The sequence below is a fragment of the Dipodomys merriami genome, unplaced genomic scaffold, assembly GCF_024711535.1.
Source record: "Dipodomys merriami isolate MVZ:Mamm:240054 unplaced genomic scaffold, mDipMer1.0.p SCAF_793, whole genome shotgun sequence".
Lineage (NCBI taxonomy): Eukaryota > Metazoa > Chordata > Mammalia > Rodentia > Heteromyidae > Dipodomys > Dipodomys merriami.
The window spans coordinates 145,249-170,281 of NW_027206394.1; the positions used below are offsets into that span (position 1 = coordinate 145,249).

At 43.5% G+C, this 25,033-nt stretch overlaps 1 long non-coding RNA gene across 3 annotated transcripts in view; it reads left to right on the forward strand.

The window, feature by feature from the left end:
• Positions 1-597: 597 nt before the first annotated feature.
• LOC138818914 (uncharacterized) overlaps positions 598-25,033 on the forward strand; it is a 72,841-nt gene continuing 48,405 nt past the window's right edge. For all 3 annotated transcript variants that reach the window (XR_011369263.1, XR_011369262.1, XR_011369261.1), the window contains exon 1: positions 598-887. This is a non-coding gene — a long non-coding RNA (uncharacterized lncRNA). The remainder of the gene's footprint in view (positions 888-25,033) is intronic.

Consider the following 25,033-nt stretch of genomic DNA (forward strand, 5'->3'; position numbering starts at 1 on the left):
CAATCGTTACTTCATTTACAAAGAAATGAAAGCACAGCACAAATACATCCACGACTCTCTCTTTTAAAACAGCTTTGATGTTCTACATAATCCATGCAGATTAATGAAAAATACATATTTTAACATGTACCCTTTCATGTTCCTGTCCACAAACGAATCTATTTGTCAGCGTAAGAATGACATGTACTATCTGACCGGGCACTAGGCAACCTAATTTTTATTTCCTATATATCCCAAACTTAAATCTACCAGGAAGTTATATTGCACCACCACCACCACCACCACAAAAGCTTAGATTTTCTCAGAAACACAGAATCACATTAAAAATTACCTTACAATTTTTCCAAACTTCAGTAGGTGGTATAAATGCTGCATGACTAACAAGCTGGCTATACATAAACTGAGGCCCCGGTGGGGCTTTTGTGTATTTCCTTCAACACTAGTTCCTGAAACCCAGGGATTCCATTCAATGGTAATGCCTGCAGGTTCTGGTCTCCATGGTGATTGGGCCCTGCATTCCCTCACATCTGGGTTTGCATTCCTGGTGAGCCAATCTGTGCGACCAAGCCACATCTACTGACCCAAGGAGAAGCCGTTTCGCTGAAAAGCCTCGGCTCACGCAGGCTGCATGAACCTGTACTGAATAAAGCCTCACGCCATCGTGCTCTCGCTTGCACACTGGCGGCACGGGGGGCGGAGCCCGGCCTGGTGCTCGCGGGGAAGGGTGGCCTCGGGGCTCTGGCTCCGGGTAGCGGGGTCGTGAACGTGGCTGGCTCATGTCTGGGCACGGATCCTGGTCTAAACTTGTGGTAGAGAATCAGAAGCGCTGAGCAGCAGGCACAACTCTGGCCAAGGCCTTGGTGGCACCATCCCAGGAGCTGGATCCGGTGAGTCCAGCACGCCATGCCTTATGGAAACATCTGGTGGGAGGTGGCGGATCCTCCACTGCCCCGTAAGCCCCACTGCACATGCGCAGCCCTGCCTCCTTCCGCGCGCGCCCCCCCCCCCCCCCCGCATTGCCGGAGGTCAGGGTCCGGAATCGGTCCCCTAGTCAGGGTTGTCAGTGGCCGGTGCAGGGTGTGGTCGATAGGACCCGCTGGGGGAGCCGCCGGGCAGAGAACTGGGTCCTTCCGGGGCTCTGTGTGGACCGGCTCCGGGGGCGTTCGTGGGTCATGGGAACCAGGGTTCGGACCGCAGCACCTAGCAGCAAAGCGGGACAGCGAACAGCATCAGGAGATGGAACGGCCCCCAAGTGTGCTGGACACCCACACATTGTCAAGCCGCCTTCGTTGAGGGAAAGGCAGGGAGAGGCAGAGCGGCTCGGGGACAATCTTTCAAGAAATACCCGACTCGGTATCTCAACCGTCATGGGAAAAGCTGCGTAGATGAAATCGGAGGCAGGGGCTGGGCCACCGCACCCGCACCGGACCGCGGTGCCCGCAGCTTCTACGTCCCTCCTGGCCACCTCCTTCCGCTGCACCCTCCTCCTCTCCTTTGCCCTTTTATTAAGGGATGATAAGGATCACTCTTAGTGGAGAAGGACTGTCCTGAGAGCAGCCCAGGTCTCCAGGGCCAGGCCATTCCACGGGCTGGAGCTGAAACTACTGCGGTGCTCAGAGCTTGGGTGCAGTGAGCGCTGCTTCCCTCCAGAGGGCGCGCTCAGCGCGTGGGTATCATGGGGCCCAGGGTGTAGTGAGCGCCGCTTCCCGCTAGAGGGTGCTCTGGGAGCGTGCACATGCTAGGTTGTTCTGTCAGACTCCCTTCTCAGATAATGATTAGGAGAGTCACAATTAGGCTTGCTTCACATAAAACCTAAAATGAAATAAGTTCCATGCATGTATTGTAATGATAGGACTTGAAAAACAATTAGTATTTACCTGTTTTCTGTATGTTAATGGCTGCTTGGATAGGTGAGGTGAACTAATGTAGGAAAAGTCAGGGTGATAGGGTTAGAATGGGGTAAAGAGAAAAATGAAAAGTAGTGAAAGTAATTTTCATGATAGCGAGTACATATGAACAGACATTCCATGCTAATAAGTAGGTGATGAATGGTTGAATTAATTCAGATCATTACTGTGACTTTAGGAATATCAAGGTATAGAGATGAATATGGTTATGGGGGGAATAATTTTCAGCATTGTCAGAGACTAAGGCTTTGCAGGTAATGAGTATAGTTATTTTACACTACAAGAGTAATACCAAACCCACAGCAGCTTCACAGGCTATCAATGTGAGAATATTATTACGCATTGTAAAACACAGAGTAAAATGTGTGTTCAAGATTATTACAGTGAGCCAGGAACCGGTGGCTCATGCCTGTAATCCTAGCTACTCAGGAGACTGAGATCTGAGAATCGCTGTTCAAACCAGCCCTGGCAGGAAAGTCTGTGAGACTCTTGATCTCCAATAAACCACTAGAAAACCGGACGTGGTGCTGTGGCTCAAGCGGTAGAGTGCTCACCTTGAGCTGAAGAGCACAAGGACAGTGCCTAAGCACAGAGTTCAAGCCCCAGGACCAAAAAAAAAAAGATTTCTAAAGTAGGCGATCATAAATAATGATGATATTATACTGTCAAAGCAGAGAGGAAGAATGTGAGACCGGAAACATCAGAGCTCAACATACAGAGTAGCTACCATTACAGGCATGAAACACCAATGCCCAGCTTAATAAGGAATTTATTATTATAGAAATACTTAAGTAATTGTACAAAGAACTTCAGTTCAACATATCAGTTTGTGAGTGCAATGTATCATTACATTTACTAATAGTATTTTATGAAGTTGATGTACAAAGGGTTTTAATTTCCATACTTGAGATCATGAGTACAATGCATGTGATAGATGTCACCCGTTTTATCATTCTTGTCATCCCTTCCCCAGCCCCCATCACCTCAGTTTGTCTAGTTCCATTTTCACACATTCACATTGACTATCATGGCTACATTCATCTACCCTTCCTGTCTTCACTTGTCTACCCCAGTTTCCTTGACATTATCCTTCCTGAATATACTACACTGTAGTTCATGGTTTTGTGCAGGGTCCTATTTTCCTTAGAAACAGCTATTATTCCAAGATCCATGACTTAGTGTGTGGTCAGGGTCAACATTTCACTAGTATGTTTTCCTAGGTGGTCAGCTTTCTACCCAAGATAGAAGTCCTGTGGGTTTTGTTGTTGTTTTTGTTGTTTCCCCAAATCTTTGCATTTTCTTTTTATTTATTTCTTGCTCTTTCTTTTTCCTTTTCTTTTGTCGGTCATGGAAAAACACTCTGGGCCTGGACCCTGTCCCTCAGAATTTTAGCTCAAGGTTAACGCTGTACCACTTGAACCACACTGCCATTTCCAGTTTTCTGAGTGGTTTATTGGAGACAAAAGTCTCACGGCCTTTCCTGCAGGGGCTGGCTTTGAAGCACGATCCTCAGATTGCAACATCCTGAGTTAGGATTACAGGCAGGAGCCACCTATGACCAGTGTGTGTGTGTGTGTGTGTGACCAGTGTGTGTGTGTGTGTGTGTGTGCGTGTATGTGTGTGTGTGCCCCAGTCCTGAGTATTGAATACTGACGCTTGAATTCAGGGCCTGTGTTGTCTTTGAGCTTCTTTTTTTTTTTTGCACTCTGCCACTGGAGCCACACCTCCACTTCTGGATTTGTTTGGGGCAAGTTTCTGGAGTATCACAGATTTCCTGCCTAGCCTGGCTTTCACCCTTAATCTTCATATTTCAGCATCTCTAACACAAAGATGAAACTTTAATAATAGCAAGCTATCATGTGACAGATGCCAATATATTAGGTTTCCTACACAGACTACTGAGTTCTCAGTATCTCTAATGTGAGTTCAGACCTCCAAAACAGCAAGCAATAAACCATCATGACTGTCTCTGGGAATATACAATTTTTAAAAATATTCAATTACCAGCTGGGTGCCAGTTACTCACATCTGTAATTATTGATACTCATGAAGCTGAGATCTGGGGATTGCAGTTTTAAGCCAACCTGGGTAGGAGTCACTTATCTACAATAAGCTAATCAGAAAAAACTGTGTAGTGGCTCCAGTGTTTCAATGTGGCTCAAGTGGTAGAGTGCTACCCTTGAGCACAAAGAGGCTCAGGGACAGTGCCTAGGCTCAGATTTCAAGACTTGGGACTGGAAAAACATTCTTACCAGAGCTCCCACAAATAACTACCTTCCTTTATGATGAAGGTTTACATTAACTATATTTATTCTCTGTACCAATAGCAAATGCCACCTTATCTTCATAAATCAAGACTTGCTTCAAAAATTCTATTTTGTAAAAATAGAAAAATGAAAAATTCATAAATCAAAAGTGGCTTACATTAAACAAACAAGTTTCTGCCGGTCGCTGGTGGCTCACGCCTGTAATCCTAGCTACTAAGGAGGCTGAGATCTGAGGATCTCGGTTCAAAGCCCGCCCGGGCAGGAGAGACCATGAGACTCCTATCTCCAATAAACCACCAGAAAACCAGAAGTGGCACTGTAGCTCAAGTGGTAGAGCGCTCGACTTGAGCTGAAGAACTGAGGGACAGCGCCCAGGCTCAGAGTTCAAGCCCCACGACCGACAAACAAACAAACAAACAAACAAGTTTCCAGAGCTCAGAATTCAGGGCTCAGCAGGAGACTTTGCTCCCACAGACCTAGGACTCACCTGACCAGTGCCTTCTCATATCCAGGAAGTCCAGAAGGATGTTGTAAATGATCATGAGGTTCATTAGGAATGTTACCAGGTAGGGAATAGTGCACTTGATTAAAGTCAGTAGAATTGGATGGGGTGATAAGCTGGGCTCAGAGCTCCTTCACTGACCTGAGAGTCACCTCGGTGTGGTGTGACTGACATAAATGGTCAAATGTAAGCTGTCTCTAGTAAATCAGAAATCTTGACAAAAAATCATTTATCAGAGGTGCAGGTAAGGGAACTACGATATTTTTCTATCAGTGCAGGACAGAAGCAATGGTGTTTTTTAAACATTTATTATTATTGTTGTTATTGTTATTGTTATCTTTAGGTAATTATACAAAGAAGTTCCCATTCTACAAGACACTATATAAATACAAGGTGTCTGACAACATTGTCACTCATCCCTCCTAGCAATGGTGTTTTGAACAAGAAAAAATAATGAGTCAGCAGTGGAAGAATGCTTGCCTTGCAGGCATGAGGCATGAGTGGGGAGGTGCTGGTAGGAGGCAGATAGTGCTGGGCTTGGAACCAGAGTGAGGAGGGGCAGCTGCTAATCATGACAAATCTGGGAACAGCCAGCCAGCGGGGCGACCTAAGGACATTCACCTACCAGGGCCCACGAGAGGGCCACATCCAGGGCACTTGAAAGCAGGCAGGAGGGACCAGGACACTGCAGTCCTGGAGAGAGCCACTATGGACTCCCACTAGTGTGTCCTGTCCCTACAGACTGTCCAACAATGCAGTCTCACTTTATTCAGAAGGAACTGGGGAACCAGCTCAGGCCCCGATGCCCTGCCAGTCCCCACTGCCTTCTCAGGCCACCTCCCTTCTCTATCCTTTCTTCTCCCTCCCTCCTCAACCCACACCAGAATGGAAAACAGAAAACATTATTTTCAAGTCTTGTTTGTTATAAGATTCTTGAACATAAAATAAAGAACACTTGCAATAATATAAAGGGATAGCCCAATTAAAAAATGCTCAGTGCTGAACACCAGAAGTGCTGAGCTCAGAGCTGCTGATGGCTGTTGTACACCTGCCTGAACAGACTAACCAACACTCAATATTGCACAGTAAACTACAATCGTTTATGGGGATTTTCATCTCCATTGTTTCAAAGAAGTTCCTCAGCAATGTGTCATCCCACGATGGATCATGCTGTCATCTTATTTAGTGAGCATGCTGAGAGCTGGAGAATAACAGTTCAAAAGCAGCCTAGGCAGAAAAGTCTAGGAGATTCCAACTGCAAAACAACCAGCTAAAGGCCAAGCCAAAGGCATTTTTCAGGAGTTAGAATACCTCATGCTCTGCTATTGTAATTATGCAATCAAAGGTGTGCACATGTGCATCCTGCCTGGGAACACTGCAGTTTCTAGCTTCTGGGCAGCAGGACAGGGAGTTCATCTCTTCTTTACTTATTTGGTAGAATCTGGCTTTTTGTATATTTCCCTATATTCTCTATGTTTTATTTACTGATCATAGTGATGAAACTCGGGGCTGGGCACTGTCCCTGAGCAATTTGGTTCAAGGATAGTGCTCTGCCACTTGAGTCACAACATCACTTTCTGCATTTTGGTGATTAATTGGAGGTACCAGCCTCATGGACTTTCCTGGGCTGAGTTTGAACCATGGTGCTCAGATCTCAGCAGCTAGCATTACAGAACCATGGGCATAAAACTTTTGTTAGAGGTTAGTCCTTATTGTCTTAGTCAAGATTTTAGCTGAGATGGAGTCAGAGGAGAAGGAGCAAATTCATCTTGACTGTCTGCTTTCAGAAAAACAACTTATTGCATTTAATTTTTCTATAAACTCTGCTCTGTTTCTAAAGAAACTGAAAACTTTTTATTTTTTACTTAATAAGCTGTGTCCCTGAGCTCTTTTGGTTGAGGAGTAGCATTCTGCCATTGGATCCATAGCTCCACTTCTGGAGCTATTTTGGTGTTTTTTTTTTGTCGGTCGTGGGGCTTGAACTCTGGGCCTGGGCACTGTCCCTCAGTTCTTCAGCTCAAGGCGAATGCTTACCACTTGAGCTACAGCGCCACTTCCGGTTTTCTGGTGGTTTATTGGAGATAGGAGTCTCACGGTCTCTCCTGCCTGGGCTGGCTTTGAACTGCGATCCTCAGATCTCAGCCTCCTGAGTAGCTAGGATTACAGGCGTGAGCCCACAGCGCCCGGCTTCTGGAGCTATTTTGGAAATTAAAAAATAAATTAAACTCGGTGGGGAAGGTGGCTCAGTGGTAAGTGCTTGACTTGCATGCATGAGGCCCTAGATTCGATTCCTCAGCACAAACCACATAAGCAGAAAAAGCTGAAAATGGCACTCATTTGATATGGATGAGTTGGTGTCCCACAAAGTTTTTGACCAGGATGGCTTCAAACCACAAATCTACTTCCTAGGTTTACAGGTGTGACCCACTATGCCATGGTTGTGGTTACTATCAATTGTCAACTAGAAAAGGCTAAGAAATGCATTAGAGGTTACTAATGCACAACTCTTGGTGTTTAATAGAGGCTATTTCATGAGAGCAATTATGTGCACTTTGCACATAATGTTAACTTGTAACACCCTGGAAAAAGCATTTGTAGACAAACATTTAAAAATACATGTAGGTGGTACCTTGTAGGACCCAGATTTAAGCAAGATGACAGGCTCCATGGAATGAAAATCGGTGTGCCTAGAAGTGGACTTTAAAAGCAGTTTCCTTTGCAATATCTTTTCTCTTCCTGCTTGATAAGCATCATGATACACTATTATAGCAGCAGAAGTGGATAAGAGCAGAGAGAACTATCTTGAAACATTTACTTCCAATCTAAAGTGGACCTTCCTCTGACATCTGATGACAGGACAATGGTAGGCTTCCACACTTCTGTGGTTACTCAGTAGGAATACACTAAAGCCATCCCTCAATCAGATCCTGTGCTTCGTAATGAAGAAACATGCGATGACCATCTTGCACTCCATTCACCATTTGAGAAAATGAAATCTGGTGCATTTACTAATAGAATGTGTAGTATAATAAAGTTTTTTAAACTGCAACAAATAAAAAATAAATTTATAAATTAAATTGAACAAAAAACACCCTAGAAAGTAGTGGTTTTGAGAAGAATTTGAGAGCTTGGCAGCAGTGGCACATGCTTGTAATCCCACCTTATCATATTACTGGGAGCTGGATCAATGCCTACCAAGGCAGAAAAGTGTTGTCCCCATCTCCAAGAAAACAAACAAACAAACAAAAAAAGAGTCCATGTGTCCTGGATGAAATCCCCAAAGGCTGCTCCTCAGAGGGTGATGTGTGATGCTGTGAGGATGAAATCTAACCTGTAGTGGAGCCCTCAGGGTATTGGTCATGTCAGGAATATGAAATGCCTGTTAAGGAGAATGCCTGAGGCTGGGAAGGTGGCTCAGTGGTACAGTGCTTGCTTTGCATGCATGAGGCCCTGGGTTTGATTTCTCAGCACTATATAAGCAGAAAAAGCCAGAAGTGAAGCTGTGGTTCAAGTGGTAGACTGCTAGCCTTGAGCTGAAGATCTGAGGACAGTGCCCAGGCCCAGAGTTCAGGCCCCACGACTGAAAAAAAAAAAAAAAAGGTAAATGTCCTGTGGCCTGCAAGTAAAAATACCATAAGGTGGGAATTTTCCTTTCTGATTGAGTGGAAATCTATAATCTGTGCCATTTTCCCTCTAGTGTATATGAGTTGTTTTTCACTTCATAGTGACTCATGCCTAAGAGTTTTCCTAGAATCGCATAAGAAAATTTAGTCTTAAAATTTTGAAGACTTTTCGATTGTTTACAGCCATGGGGAATTCTGGGAAATGGATGGACAAAAACCTACAAGAGCAAAGGTGGAATCTTAGGGTTATGAAGAACTATTTGGGTTCCAGGTTAATAAAGGTGGACTTGTGATGGATATGTTGAGTATTATTAGCATGAGTGGATTAAGAAGTAGCTAGGAGATTAGGAAAGCACTCCTTGGGTTACATTGTGTTACTGCAAGGAGGATTAACAGTGTGGATAGATCTTCACTCAATGTTGATGAACATTACCATCCCATTCTGGGAGCCTGAGAGAATAAATATCCTAAAAGGAGAATGCCAGGTACATCGATATGTTCTCATTCTCATTCTCTCCTCCATCTACTTCCAAGGAATCACTCAGTATGTGAGAAGGTTTTCTTATAAAAACTTACGTGTACTGAAAAATCCTGAAATTATAGGCAAAATAAGCCTGTCCTGCTTTAATTTGTCTGTATCAGATCTTCTGTCACAACAATGGGAACTCATTAAGACACTGCCACTCTCTGCCTTTTACTGGGAACCCTTTCCCCAGGAGAAGAACCATGACCATGAAGAGACTTGCTCTGGTCAGTTGACAGTATGTCACAGAGGCTGGTAGCCACACCAATGGTTCCCATCATTTCGCCAAGCCTAAGTGGCAAGTTGTAGGTTGAAACAGCATTGATGCTCCCCATAGCCTGGACTATTCCAGCTGCATCAAGCTGTCAGTGGTACTCGGGTCAGTGCTATGAGCCTTATGGCTGACTAGATGTGTTGCTCAGTGAGGATATCTTAGAATCCCCCATCTTGCTCCCATGTCTCACTTCTGGTCCACATGCTTACTCCTTCCAGTCATTCACACTGCCTATGTGCTTGTTTGGTTGAAAGCCTTTACTATTAGTTTGGGTCCAGAACTCTGGTGTACATGACAGGTCATAGTTAAGGCAAGGGCTGTCCAACATGAATAAGTACCATGCTTGGGCCCCTTGCAGAATCTGCTTGGTTCAGACTCCACCATGCCCTATGTAGTGCCACAATGGCACTCTGAACATAGGCTCTCTGAACACACACAAGAGACAGACCATTCTTGCTGCTCTAATGCCTCCCAACCCACCCAGCATTCTTGCTGAGCTGCTCCATGGCCCCAAACCTACCAACAAAGTGCTTCTCTAGTATGATCTTGTCATAGCTGCAGGTCACACAGTGTCACCTCCAGCTATTTCTAAGTAGTTTATTGGAGATAACAGTCTCCTGGACTTTGAGCTTCTTTTAGCTATCATTCTACAATTCCCTTTTCTGATCTTATTATATCTTTCCTGAGTATCCAGTATGCTTATTATGTAATTTGCCTACACTTGAGCTGTTGTCATGACTAACAAAGCCAGGTTCACAAGTCTCCAGTGCATCAGGAATAGATTAGCTGGAAAAGCAAAGTGTTCAGAAATCCAAGGCTAGCTTGATTTCTTCATGGCATGAGAAAAGAAATAGAAATCTGCATTCCTTGAGCTCAGAGAGACTATTTTCTGTCTTTCACATAGAATTAAGTTTGTTTAGTCACTAACTTGCAATTTTTTTTTGTCTATTACCATATTTTATATTCTTGGATTTGGAAATCAGGGAGCAATCTAGCACTGAAGGCATCCCTCCAGCCCCATTGGTTAATGTTATATTTTTTTCAGATAAGAGAGGATCCCACATACTTTCCCCAAGTCCTTCCTGACACTTAGAGCTTCCCAATCCTTGTCTCTCACTGTGCCTTACATGGACTAAACAAATTTAAATAGGACAACTCTATACTTCATGAAGAATACTTACTAGAACTTAACGTTGAGACTTTTATTTTTATTTTATTTGTGAACATACTGTACAGCGGGGTTACAATTACATGGGCAGGATAATGCATACATTTCTTACCAAGCATTGCAGCCTCCTCCTTTGTTTACCCTTCACATCCCTTCTGTTAATTGAGACTTTGTTTTTGAAGCACCTTCTTAAAATTTATATTATTTCATTTTAATATATTTTTATTTTTAATTTTTCATTATACAGTTGATATATAGAGGGATTACAGTTACATAAGTTAAGCATACATTTCTTTTTGGACAATGTCATCCTTTCCCCAATCCCAATTTTCCCTTCCAATCCCCACCCGCAAGTTGAATAGTGCATCTTCAGCATAGTGTCTATTGAATACCATTGCTGCATTTGTTCACCCATTGTCTTATTTCATTCTTAAGCCAATACCAAATTCTGTCATTCCTGGCTATTAAGTGAAGGAACTGAAGTTCAAAGAAACTCAAGATCACATTGCTAAAAGAGCTAAAGTTTACAATTGAATAGATTTAGCTGTGCATGATGGTGTGACTGTTATCTCAGCTGCTAGAAGCAGAGGCAGGATATTGTCAGCACGTTGCCTGTCTAGGCTGCATAGTAACACTGTTGCAAAACATCAAAACCAAATGAAAAAAAAAAACAAGGATCTACCAATGCTAGAGATTATGTGGAGATTTACAGCATTAGTCTTTAAGGAAGGAGACTAAGGACACAGAAATGTAGTTTAACTTGGCTGGGATAATGGTATCCTGATCATGGTATCAGGCTGCTGTTCTTCTTTTTCTTCTTTGTTTTTTTGGTTGGTTGTCCTGAACTCTGGGCCTGAGCACTCTCCCTCAGCTCTTGACCAAAAGGTAAGCCCCTTACCAATTGAGCCACAGCACCACTTCCAGCTTTTTTCTGCTTATGTGGTGCTGAGGAATCGAACCCAGGGCCTCATGCATGCAAGGCAAGCACTCTACCACTGAGCCAATTTCTCAGCCCAGGCTGGTATTCTTCAGCAGATACTTTATGAGTAGGATTTCAGTGATGATGGAACTTTAGTCTATATTTCTATTGTCTATATGTGTATAGCTGGTACTTATATGTATGTATTAAACATGTGAAATATGGTTTAGGATAACTGAAGGCTGACTTTAAATTGTATATACTTTTACTTACATTGCAATAAGATGGAACACTCTATTATTCCTTGTCTAATGTTCAATTTTAATGCAAGCCAAAGCTGGTACTGTGACTTTACTTTCAACTACTTCATGGTGGAGACAAAAATAAAACAGGATTTCAGGTGTCAATAACAGCTTGACAGGTGTCAATAACGGCTTGAGTGTCTCTTAATGTGCCAATCCCTATTGAAGACAGATATTCACTTTGTAAATTCTTCAATTATTCAGCAAGAATCTAGGAAAGCACTCTAGAAGTCTAGGGAAAAAAAAGGCAGTGTGACTAAGGCCCTGCTAAAATCAGTAGCCACTCTGGAGGGACAGGAAGTGTCTTGGGAAAGTGTCTGTTATCTGTTGCACTACCTTAGACTATAGCACTGGGATGCTGTGGCACAAAAGCCATGTTCACATGAACTGTCTAATGCTGTTCAATCTTATTTTATCTGTGGCAATCCTTTTCATATGAAATTTGTTACAAAAATGGGGAGCTCTATAATTTGCAGCAAGTGTGGGGATAGAACCATGGCCTTATTTCCTGAAGTAAGTTGCTGTTGGTGGCTCTGGAGGTGCCTCTGTGATGCCAGGATGGCATGCATAGAATACAGGTGGAGCCTAGATAATTCTCAAGGGTCAGCTGCAGATGAGTTGATAGGCTTGTGAAGGAAGGAAATATTTGGAGGTGAGGTGTGATGCCGCCATGACAGCATCTCTAATTAAGTAGTTTGAAATACATTTCAAAAGAGCTCAAGGCCCTGAGTTAAAGCCCCTCAACTGAAAAAAAAATCACTGATTTTTCTGCCCAAGGTGGCTTTAAACCATGATCCTCTTATCTCAAGCTCCTCATTTGCTAGGATTACAGGCATGAGACACCAGCATCGGCTTTGCCTTTCCTTTTCATATTATGCTATAAAAATTTGTATCATCATTTTATTTTTTTTTTTGATTTTTTTTTTTTTTTTTTGGCCAGCCATGGTGCCTGAACTCTGGGCCTAGGCGCTGTCCTTCAGCTCTTCAGCTCAAGGCTAGCACTCTACCACTTGAGCCACAGCACCACTTTCAGCTTTTTCTGCTTATGTGGTGCTGAGGAATTGAACCCAGGGCCTCATGCATGCAAGGCAGGCCACCGTCCAGCCCTGTATCATCATTTTATTATTGTATCATTATTGAGCTATATTTTTAGTGCAATTGTTTGCATTTTCCTCCTCTTTAATTTTCTCTCCCCTCCTCTCATCCTTCCACTTCTCCTTCACTTGTACTTTACTTTTACCATTCTAAGCTTGAACTCCTTACTGAAGTTTATTGCTCAAGGCTAGCAATATACCACTTGAGCCACTGCTCTGCTTTTGCCGGTTAATAGACAATAACAGTTTCACAGACTTTCCTGCCAGGGCTGGCTTTGAACAACCATCCTCAGATCTCAGCTTTCTAAGCAACTATGTTTATGGCAGCATTATTTACCATAGTCAAGATATGGAACCAACCCAGATGCTCCTCAGTAGATGAATGGATTGGAAAAATGTGCTGTGTGTGTGTGTGTGTGTGTGTGTGTGTGTGTGTGTGTGTGTGTGTGTGTGTGTGTGTGTGTGTGTGTGTGTGTAATGGAATTCTATGCCTCCATCAGAAAGAATGGCATCTCACCACTCATTAGGAAATGGAAAGACTTGGAAAAAAATTATATTAAGTGAAGTAAGCCTGGCCCAAAGAAACATAGGTCCCATGGTTTCTGCTGTCTCTTTTGCTGCTAACACGCCGGAGTTTAGGAATTGTTTATTTCTCAGTGCTAATAAGAGAGAGGGAGCCAAGCACAGGAGGCTTATGCCTGCAATTCTAACTACTTAGGAAGCCGAGATCTGAGGATTGTGGTTCAAAGCCAGCCCAGGCAGGAAAGTCCCTAAAACTCTTTTCTTCAATTGACTAAATGAAAAGCAGAAGTGGGGTTGAGGCTTAAAGCAGCAAAGTGCTAGCCTTGAACATAAGAGCTCAGGGATGGTGTCCAGGCCCCAAGTTCATGCCCCATGAACATCCAAAATAGAGAAAAAAGAAACTGAAAGAGGAGAGAGAAGAGAGAGAGGGGGAGGGAGGGGTTGGGAGAGGGTTGGAGAGAGGAGGGAAAGGGAGGGAGGGAAGGATGGAGAGGTACTTGGTTTTCTAAGTCAGAGCACCACGTCCAGTTTTCTAGTGGTTTACTGGAGATAAGAGTCTCCTGGACTTTCCTGCCTAGGCTGGCTTTGAACCATGATCCTCAGATCTCAGCCTCCTGAGTAGCTAGGATTACAGGCATGAGCCACTGGTGCCTGGCTGCTTGTGATATATGATTTGGCCATATTGAGTCCCCAGAGTGTTCACCTTCCCCATCTTTCCCTTCGTCACCTTCATCTTCTCTGGAAGTCTTTTTACTTTCATTTCCCCTTTATTTAAAAAATGTATTTCCTTTGGATTCTAGTTGGGTAACAGGTATTTTTTTCTGCATCTCATTTATTTCTCTTACTATGAAAGTATGAAGATTTTTTAATAGCCTTTTTAGCTGTGTTCCTGTGGCTCATACTTGTAACCCTAGTTGCTCAGGAGGCTGAGGTCTGAGAATCAGTTTGAATCTATCCCCGGGCAGACAAATCCAAGAACCTAATCTCCACTTAACTAGCAACAAGATAGAGGTGAGTTGTGACTACAATGGTAGAGTGCCAGACTCAAGTTAAAGATCTAAGGGACAGTACTCAACTCTAGTACTGTAACAAACATAACGGCAAACAAATCCCTTTTTAATAAAGAGACATTCACAGTAAGCTCAAAAACAGAACATCAGAATCTGCTGTGACAATCTCCTGTGGGAAAATGTTACACAGAGAGGAAGCCCCAGATGCTGACAGATGGCCATAGCTTCTCCTCTGTACCTGCAGATCCTGAAAATCAATGTGTGATGAGCATCCCCGTGGTGGCACAGAGCGTCCCATGCTGGTGCTGAGTACACTTGCTGGTCTTGAGCAACCATCAGGGAGGTTAATGTCTGGGGTCACACTTGGGTCCCCTGTGTCTCATACAGTAGTACAAAGCTATGTCCTATCTTCTCAGACTGTCCATCTGCAGAAACAGCGTGCTCCTTGAGTTGTCTCTGGAGATGGTGAATTGACCTTTCACAGAGTCTGCATAGTTTTTGTCACTGCTATCACCACTAATGTATAAGAGCCACTCAGACCTCTTTCCTGGAGGCTGGTAGAGCCAGTTCATGTAGTAACTACTGAAGCCAAATCCAGAGGCTGCACAGGAGAGTCTCAGGGAACAATCAGGCTACACCAAGCCTCCTCCAGATCCCACCAGCTGCACTTCACACTGCACACTTGCGAACACAGAGCATCCTGGCCAGGAAATTTCACAAAGACCTACTGTCTCCTCACTCACACCCAGTCATATATTTAGTATCTCTTAGTTTTCATAAATTACCTTGTAATGCTGCCATAAGGAAAGTCCATCTTAGCACAAACCCCAGAGACATTTCTCAGATTACAGTCCTGAACACTAAATGGAGTTTTTATCAGCAGAAGGAGCTGATATATTTTTTTAATTGTAAAAATACTGTACAGAGGGGTTACAATTACATGGGCAAGATAATGAGTATATTTCTTATCAAGCATTGTAGGCTCCTCCTTTGTTTCCCCTTCCCATCCCTTCCCATCCTTCCCCTGCCCCACACCTAATCCTCCCTGCCTCCCTCCCCCACCACCAAAGTTGTAAAGTTCGTTTTCGACATAATGACTTGTACATCTCATTGTTGCAATGGGTCCACCTGTATCCCTATTTAAATGATTTGTTTTTCCCCTTCCCCTCCACAAAATATACCGACATCAAATACAGTGAAAGCAGGGGTTATACTGTGGGGGAGGGACATACATAGCAACAAAGAAATAATCTTATAAATGCGTTAGAAACAATCGCATGAAAGAAAAAAAAAACATCTGAATACATATCTTAGGGTTCATTTCTGTAACATCACCTTATCTGACCTTTTCTGCTTGGCTCAGACATATAATAGATATTGCAAATAAGGGAAACCATGGGACCTATGTTTCTTTGGGCCTGGCTTACTTCACTTAATATAATTTTTTCCAAGTCTTTCCATTTCCTAACAAATGGGGCAATGTCATTCTTTCTGATGGAGGCATTGAATTCCATTGTGCATATATACCACATTTTCTAGATCCATTCATCTACTGAGGGGCATCTGGGTTGGTTCCATATCTTACCTATAGTAAATAGCAATGAACATAGTTGTGCTGGTAGCTTTAGTGTGGTCTTGTTTGTAAACATTTGGGTAAATGCCCAAAAGTGGAATTGCTGGGTCATAGAGGAGCTCTATGTGGAGTCTTTTTTTTGGGGGGGGTCCAGTGGTGGGTCCTGAACTCTGGGCCTGGGCGCTGTCCCTCAGCTCTTCAGCTCAAATCTAGCACTCTACTGCTTGAGCCACAGCACCACTTTCGGCTTTTTTCTTTTTGGTTATGTGGTTCTGAGGAATCGAACCCAGGGGCTCATGCATGCAAGGCAAGTGCTATATCACTGAGCCACCTTCCCAGCCCTATGTGGAGTCTTTTGAAGAACCTCCATACTGCTTTCCAAAGTGGTTGAACAAGTTTACACTCCCACCAACAATGCAGTAAGGTTCCCTTCTGTCTACATCCCCTCCAGCATCTGTTGTTACTAGAGTTCTTGATTTGTGCCATTCTAACTGGAGTGAGGTGGTATCTCAATGTTGTTTTGATTTGCATTTCTTTTATGGCTAGGTAGGTTGAGCATTTCTTCATGTGTCTATTGGCCATCCTTCTTTCCTCTTCAGAGAAGTTTCTCTTTAAGTCTTCAGCACACTTATTTATTGGACAGTTGTTTCATTGAAGATTTGTTGTTGGGGGATTTAATTTTTTGAGTTCGTGGTATATTTTAGCTATGAGACCCTTGTCCGTTGTATGGCTAGTGAAGATCTTCTCCCAATCTGTGGGCTTTCTATTGATCTTGCTAGCTATGTCCTTTGCCATGCAGAAACTCTGCAATTTCATGCAATCCCATTTGTCCAACCTCTCTTTGATTTGTTGTGCTTCTGGGTCTCTATTAAGAAAATTTCGGCCTGTGCAAAGGAGACCTAGGGTTTCTCCTATCCATCCTGTAATGTTTTCAGAGTGTCTGCTTTGACTCCGAGGTCTTTGATCCATTTGGAGTTGATTCTGGTGCAGGGTGATATATAAGGATCTAGCTTTAGTTTTCTACAAGTCATTAACCAATTTTGCCAGCACCATTTACTGAAGAGGCTATCTTTCTACCATTCTGTTTTTTTTAGAGGGAGCTGATATTTGCCTGTCCTTCTGCTATAGAATAAGCTCTGTACTGCAAGTCTCAGGTAGGACAGTGCTCAGAGCAGATGAGTGTGCTGAGGGAGTCAACAATAAATCAGTAAATACAGGGAATTGGAGCATTTCACTATATTTACAAGCAGTGACTTTTGGGAAGATTTAGCCCACTGTGAAAGCCTCAACAGTAGGATCAAGGGGCCTATTATCATCACAGAGAAATCTGATGTGGATTATAATTCCTACCTTAAATGCAAACATTATGTTTAGTTGTATTCCATCATTCCCACAAGTCTGGGTTGGTTCCCAAAACATGTTCATCTATGTGTCTTTCTGTTTGTGCTATCTTCATATATTTGTGTATTTTAAACCATCTTACTGAGAAATCATTGGCATATAATGATAATTATATAAATATTGAGATATGTATGTGAACACAAGTGAAATAACCATGAAAATATTCCACAACCTGTGGAATCATTGCTCCTTGAGACCCAGGTCCTCTCAGGCATTACAGATTGGATGCAGGCTGCCATAGAAGTCAATGCAAATGGATCATTCGAAAATCTGATCTCTCCTCTAGAGAAGGCTATCTTCTTGTTCTTTTGAAATGTCATCCAGCAATGATGTTTCTCTTATGGGACAATATAATGTTTCTAACTGTTGAACCTGAGTCGACTTGTGTATAGGGCTGGGAAGGTGGCTCAGTGGTAGAGCGCATTGCCTTGCATGCATGAGGCCCTGGGTTCGATTCCTCAGCACCACATAAGCAAAAAAAGAAAAAAGCCGGAAGTGGCGCTGTGGCTCAAGTGGTAGAGCGCTAGCCTTGAGCTGAAGAGCTGAGGGACAGTGCTCAGGTCCATAGTTCAGGCCCCACAACTGGACCCCCCCCCAAAAAAAAAAACAAAAAAAAAAAGACTTGTGTATATCCAAGTCTGTTGGCAATCTGCCACATGAACAGTGGCTAGATCTCACAGAATTTGCTAATCACCAAAATGTTCCTTAATGCTGTTCCCCCCCCCCCACACACACTTTGGGTGCAAGCAACTCCACTTCCTGCTTTTCCGTGGAACATTCATCTTTCCCTGGCTGGCAGAGGAGTATGCACTCAGTAAGCATTAGTTTTACTTTTATTTTCTTAATTATTTCATAATTAATGGATTAGGTGGAGTTTATGTTTGATATCTTCCTTTAACCTACTTTTCTTGTTTTTCTTTCATTTATTCTGAACATTTCTCTTAGGTGCCTGTTCTCAGTCAATTTTTGGTTATTGATGCCTGTATGATGTAGGACAGGGGTTAGCAAACTTTCTCTGTACAAGGTTAGAGTTTGTGGGGCATTGTCGTTGTAGCTATTACTCAGCTTTGCCCTAATAACACATAGGATGTCACAGAAAGTATATGAATGGATGAACGAATGTAATTGTCTGTGTTCCAATTAAATTTATTTACAAAAACAAGGTTGGAATTGGCTTATAGTCCTATAATGTCTGTCTCTGATTTCATTTATTTCTATCTATTTATGTATGTATGTATGTATGTATGTATGTATGTATGTATGTATGTATGTATGTATGTATTTGGTGGTCCTGGGGCTTGAACTCAGGGCCTGGGTGCTATCCCTGAGCCTCTTTGTACTCACGATTAATGTTCTCCCACTTGAGCCACAGTGCTACTTCTGGCTTTTTTGGAGAAGTTTATTGGAGCTAAGAGTCTCACAAACTTTTCTTACCAGGCTAGCTTTGAACTATGATCCTCAGATCTCAGCCTCCTGAGTAGCTAGGATTACAGACATGAGCCCTCAGCACCAGGTTAACTGTCCATGATTGTATGTTAAGTAATAAGAGCTTACAGGTTAGTTTACCATGTCACTATTTTCTTTCCCTTTGATGAGAAGGATAGGTAGATGGGTGAAGATTTGCTCTATTAGCAAATTACTAATATATCTTTTCACTATAAATGTTTACTTTTACTATGCTGATAATTTTCTCTTTTTAGGCAGGAAACAGCAAAACTTCTGGTTTACATGAAGTTTGGAAGTTAATGAATATATTCTAAACTTTCAGAGACTGACAAATTCATTTCCTTTCCTGTCATTGGATCTACTGAGTCTTGTAGGAGATTCTACAATGAGGAAAAACACATAAATTTAAAACTATATAATAATTTAAATCTTAAGTTATACCATGAGTTATTATGAACGTGTTTTGAAATGATCCAAAGGTCCTGTGACCAGAGCTTTGTCCATTGCATAGCAATGTTGTGGGACAGAATCTTTGGAGAGATGAGGCTTGTGCAGGGCATCTGTGGCTCATGCTTGTAATCCTAGCTACTCAGGAGGCTTTGATCGATAAAAGTCAGACAGGGCAGAAAAAGACATGTGACTTACCTTCAATTGACAACTGAAACAAAAGCTGGATGTGGAGTTGAAGTGGTAGTGTGCAAGGCTTGTGTGAAAAAGCTAAGAGACAGCACCTAAACTCTGAGTTCAAGGCCTAGTCGTGTGTCCCTCATTGAATTATTTTTTTCAGCTAGGCCCCATCTCTCCAAGTTTCTAGAATCCTTGAAAATAGCACTGCCCTCTGGAGAGCAAATATTCAACACATGAGCCTGTGGAGGACATTTCTTATTCAAAACATAACGTTAGTGAACTAGGAACAATAAGAAAATAAAGTTATTTCTCTCAAAAGGAGTGAAGAGTGTATAGCTTAATGGGGATAATTAAAACACATAAGTTGCTAGTGATTTGTGCTATAGAAATTAAAAAGAAGCTGGAATCCCTTCTTTAGTGGAAGTCTTGAGGCTGTAGAGCGGGTTAGGGGTTAGGGTAGTCCATATATACAAAAAACATAGTCAAAAGGACAGCTGAGAAAGTCAATACTCAGAGGTCACAGAAATCCACAAATCTCACTTCCTTATACCAAGGATCTAAATGGTGACAGTTAAGGAGGTGGTTCTAGGATATTGAAGGTTTCAAAGTAGAACTTTGGAAACAGTTCTGTATTCATATAATAGCTGTGGAAGAGGTCCAGAAAAAAAGAATGCTTAGTTGTGTTTTGGTACAACTCATCTGTAGGGAGCTGGAGAAAAGGATGGTGGTGAGGAAAAAAGGACATCCACAGTTACCAGAGCTGTTTTGGAAGAAAAATGGATATAGGTGGAGTAAGGGATTTAAGGACAGCCCAATAACAACCTGTGAGATGTGTTGACATCACACCAGGCCCACTGCTCTCACGCCACGCCCCTCCCTCCTCAAGTGCAGAATTCCTCACAGCCCTGTTCCTTCACAGCTCCGCTCTCTCCGAGCCCTCCCTTAGTCCCGCCCATCCCATCGCCCCATCCCCTGCACACACGCCCCCATGTTCTCCGTCCCTCCCCAGCCCCACTCCTCACCTTGTGGCTCTTGCTGCCTCCTGGCTGCCCAGTGCAACCTGCATGTATTGCTCCTCACAGTGCTCACACATGCCACCCTGCCCCTTGCAAGCGCTCCCCTATCCTTGGCCCCCACGTGCTCCCACCTAGTCCTGACACTTGCCCTTGCCCTTGCCCCTGGGTGTCAGCAGTGAGGGGGGCCCTCTCCCCGTGCCCTAGTGGTGTCAGGTGAGGGTGGCTCCCACTCTTGTGCCGGTAGGTGAGTATGGTCTGCGCCCTGCTCCCCGTTTTCGGGCCTCTGTGCAGGGAGGCAAGGATGGCCCACGTCCTCTCCCCACTTTGGCCTGCTGTGCCGGCAAGTGAGGGCTGCCTGTGCCCAGCTCCAAGTCCCTGTGTCAGCAGGAAAGGTGGCCTGCGCCTCTCCCTCCCTGCTGAGGGCCACTGTGCCAGAAAGTGGGGGCAGTCTGCTCCCTGCTTCCCCTCTCCGCTCTCCGAGGCCCTGTGGTGGTAGGAGAGGGTGACGGAGGCCTGCGAGGCCTGCAGTGCCTTATCGGACCAAGACACTATGGAGCGATAAAGCCAGCACTCCCCCATGGAGAAGGACTTGCAGGCATCTCCAACTCTCTGTGGCGCCAGGCCTCCCCGAGAACAACCTGACCTATGGGAGACTATTCCATTCAGGTTTATCCACACAAACCCTATATCACCCCTGCATCCCATTAGCAGCCTCTCTTAGGGGTTGGGCTTCTAAAGGACATGGGGAAAGGAGGCCAGGCGCTGGACAATGTGGGTAGGGGCTGCCAAGGTAGGTGGCCAGGGAGAACTTATAGAGGTTTACAAGAAGCAGGATAACTTATGGAAACTGAGGCCTTTTGTTGACAACTCTGAAATATGGCACCTAAAATCTTAGAAATGCTATCTTTGCTTCAAAGAGAGGCAACTGAATGCATTCTTTCCTGAGGGATGCATTTCTCACCCAAGAATTCACAACTACCTGACAGGATGCCCCAAAATGCAGACAGCAGGGTGTCTCCTTGTTTCAAGGATAAGGATCTGCTTTATGGCAGGATGCATTCTTTCCTGGAAACTCAGAGTATAACACCAGGTGTAGTAAAAGCAAAGACAAAGCACCCAGCTTTGCATAACTCAATGCCAAACCCCCTGCCTTTCCCCTATAAATACTCAACAGCTCAAGGACCTGTGTGTCTTTCTGGGTGTCTCCTTGTGTGTGTGTCTCTGTGCTTTGTATCCCTATGAGACCAGCAACACTTTGCTAGAGTGTGCCCCTACCCTTCTGTTTGCTCTTTTGTCTGTCTGTTTCCTTGTTGTTTACTTAACAAAGCTCTGCCAAGTTTTTTGACTTGTCCAGAAATTCTGTGATCAAAAGTCAAGAACCCTAAGTGAAGAGTTACTATATTTAAAGGGGAGCTTCACTAAACCTTACCTCTGTCTGGTGACATACACAGGAGTGAATTTCCCAGATGGCATCCTGTGCTGACAGAAAATTACAGGGGTTCAGGTGTGGACATGCATGAAAAGAAATGGAAGCAGAGTGTGCGAGAACCTGTGTAGGAGGGGAGAGAGAGAGACTGAGGAGACTCTCCCACCGATGTAAGGAAATTTGTCAGAGTTGGTGAGATGTTAATTTTGTGCCTCTGGAATGAGGGGTACCTGTGGCTAGGACTCAGTCGTCTCAGGCATACCGAATCCAATCGTTTGTAGAGACTAGAGAGTCACCTGCCTCTTGTGCTAGGACCCCTAAGTGCTTGTCCCTAGGAACTAGTGAGGAAGGGGAAGAAGTTTCGATGGTTGGGAAGGCCTAGGGATGAAGCTCATGGAAGCATGGCTTTCAAGGCCTTAAGAGGACATGTAAGGGCTATAATCTTCTGAAGAGGTTCCTAAAGATCCCCTCATGAAACTGTTTTGCTAGGATTGAGTAATTAGCAACCCAAATTATCAAATATCTGGTCATGGCCAAGAATAAGAGAAGATGCTTCTTAATGTAAACAAAAGGAAGGCCTTATATAGCATACTTTAAATTGGCATGAATTTTTTTTTTTTCTGGCTTCGAACCATAATCTTTAGATCTCAGACTCCTGAGTAGCTGAGATTACAGGCCTGAACCACTGGAACCTGGATGTTGGCTTTTTTTTTTTTTAATTTTTTTATTGTAAAGATACTATACAGAGGGTTACAGTTACATGAATGAGGTAATGAGTACACTTCCTCTTGAACATTGTTACCCCCTCCATTGTTTTCCCCCCACCATCCCCTCCCTCCCTCCCTTCCCCAAGGTTCTTTTTTTTTTTTTTTGATTGTGATTAAGTGATTACTTAATTTCCGGAAATTCACAGTATTGTGGAATAATGATGCTCATTTAAAGTCACAAGTTCATTCTAACTTTCCTGGAGCAAATTGTCTATCACAGTCTGTAATATATAACGGTGCTCATATGTTATATACCATATATGTGATCAGCAGCATGGGGATATTTAGTAGTGGTTCAACCAGATGAGTGGGAGTTCTTTGTTTCTTAAGTCCTGTTAGTTTTGTCATATCACCTAACATTTTGGATTCATCATCCACTTATCAGGGAGACCATGTACTGTTTGTCTCTTCATTCTTGGCTTACCTCGCTCAACATGATTCCTTCTAGCTCCATCCATTTCCCTGCAAATGCCATTATTTTGTCATTTCTAATGGCTGCATAATATTCCATTGTGTATAGATACCACAATTTTTGGATCCATTCATCTGTGGTGGGGCATCTAGGTTGTTTCCATATCCTAGCTATTGCGAACAGTGCTGCAATAAACATGGAGGTGCACGTGTCCTTGTATATTGGTTCCTGTTGTTCAGGGTAGATGCCTAGAAGTGGTATGACTGGGTCGTAAGGGAGGTCAATCTTTAGCTTTCTAAGGACCCTCCAGACTGCTTTCCAAAGTGGTTGTATGAGTGTACATTCCCACCAGCAGTGTAATAGCGTTCCTCGTTCTCCACATCCCCTCCAGCATTTGTCGTTGGCTGATTTGTGGATGTGGGACATTCTGACTGGGGTAAGGTGGTATCTCAGGGTTGTCTTTATTTGCATTTCCTTCACCACCAGGGATGATGAACATTTCCTCATGTGTTTCTTTGCCATTTTTATTTCTTCATTTGAGAAGTCCCTCTTTAGTTCCCTTGCCCATTTAGTAATTGGTTTGTTAGGTTTGGGAGGGATTAATTTCTTGAGTTCCCTGTATATACAGGATGTTAACCCCTTGTCTGATATATTGCTGGTAAATATTTTTTTCCCAATTAGTTGGTTGTCTTTCTAGGTTGGTTGCGATAGCTTTATCTGTGCAGAAGCTTTTTATTTTAAGGTAGTCCCATTTGTCGAGTCTCTCTCCAATTTGTTGTGACCCTGGGACTCTGTTCAGGAAGTTCCTTCCTGTGCCTATTAGTTCAAGTGTCTCTCCTACTCTGTCCTGCAGTAGTTTCAGAGATTCAGGTTTAATGTTAAGGTCTTTAATCCATTTTGAGTTGATGTTGGTGCATGATGATAGGCAATTGGCATGAATTTTGCAGGAAGAGTGAGAGAGAAGTAAACCAAGGTAGGTGACTGAAGGAGATATTTGTTCTATCTATGATTATGGCATCTATGACTATGAAGCTAGTCCTAAAGCCATGCATGTTCATCTTCAACCCAACAGATTTTGGACTTGGAAGGCGTGTGTGTGTGTGTGTGTGTGTGTGTGTGTGTGTGTGTGTGTGTGTGTGTAGTGTTTTTACAAGGAAGGGAATCATAATAACCAGGCTGAGATGAGTATCTAACACAGGAGCCTGACACATTAGGTATCCCTAGAAGTGCTCATAAGGAGGGAAAGCCATGTGCAACAAAGCTATTTTCATTTCAGGATAAGCTGAGAAAAGGTAGCTCATTGTTCTGAAGGTGGCTTATAGTGGGCTTTATCTTTCTCCTCTGGGAGGCACCTGCAACAATTTCTTTATAGAGTTCTTCATCTTCCAGGGATAGGAAGGATACTGGTTTGGACAGAGCATCCCAGAGTCCTGAATCTTGACTGGCCCAAGAAGAGACCACAAGACCTAGACAGGTTGGGTTGGGGCTTGTGGCTCCATCAGAGCCCACCCCTCCCCCTTCCATGGACTGTAGAGAAAGCAGAAGACATTAGACACTGAACATGCAGGGCACTGCAACAATGCTGCCTGCACACCTGGATACAGCTGAGCCTGAAGCTGCACCTCAGCTTCTCATTCTCAGGTAGAAGTACATTACCTTTTCTTTTGCTCAGTTTTGTGTTTTCTGTCATTTACAGTTGATATTGTTCTAATCAACACAAAGTGATTACTAATTCTCTTGGTTAGGGATTCTGAGATTTTAATTTGATGACCTAAAACACACAGTGAAGAACAAGAATTACAGTTGATAGTTTGGTAGTAGCCTGGGAAACACAGGGATTCCTCTGCTGGTCCTGCAGCTTTAGGTTTGGCTCTGACAGTCATTGCAGCAGTGAATCAACATCTTACCTGGCAGTTCTGCAATTCCCAGGCCTTCCCAGCAGTGCCACCTTTTACTTTTAGGTGGTACCGTTGGTATCTAGGCTGCCCATGAAGACAAATGTGTCTGGAGGGTAGTAATGGATTGTTCTGGCAGGTGATATCCCCATAGGGTACTCTGTATTCAGGCAGGTGATGCCCCTCTAGGATGCTCTGTGTTCAGGTAGGTGATACCCCAATAGGGTACTCCTTGCCCTTGGAGGGATCCCAGAGGAAAGAATATCTGGGGTGATTTCTAAGGTGTAAAGATGAATGTGCATAGTAGCAAAATTTCATAAATTCAGCAAACACGTACCCAGTGTTAAGAAAAAGAGCCC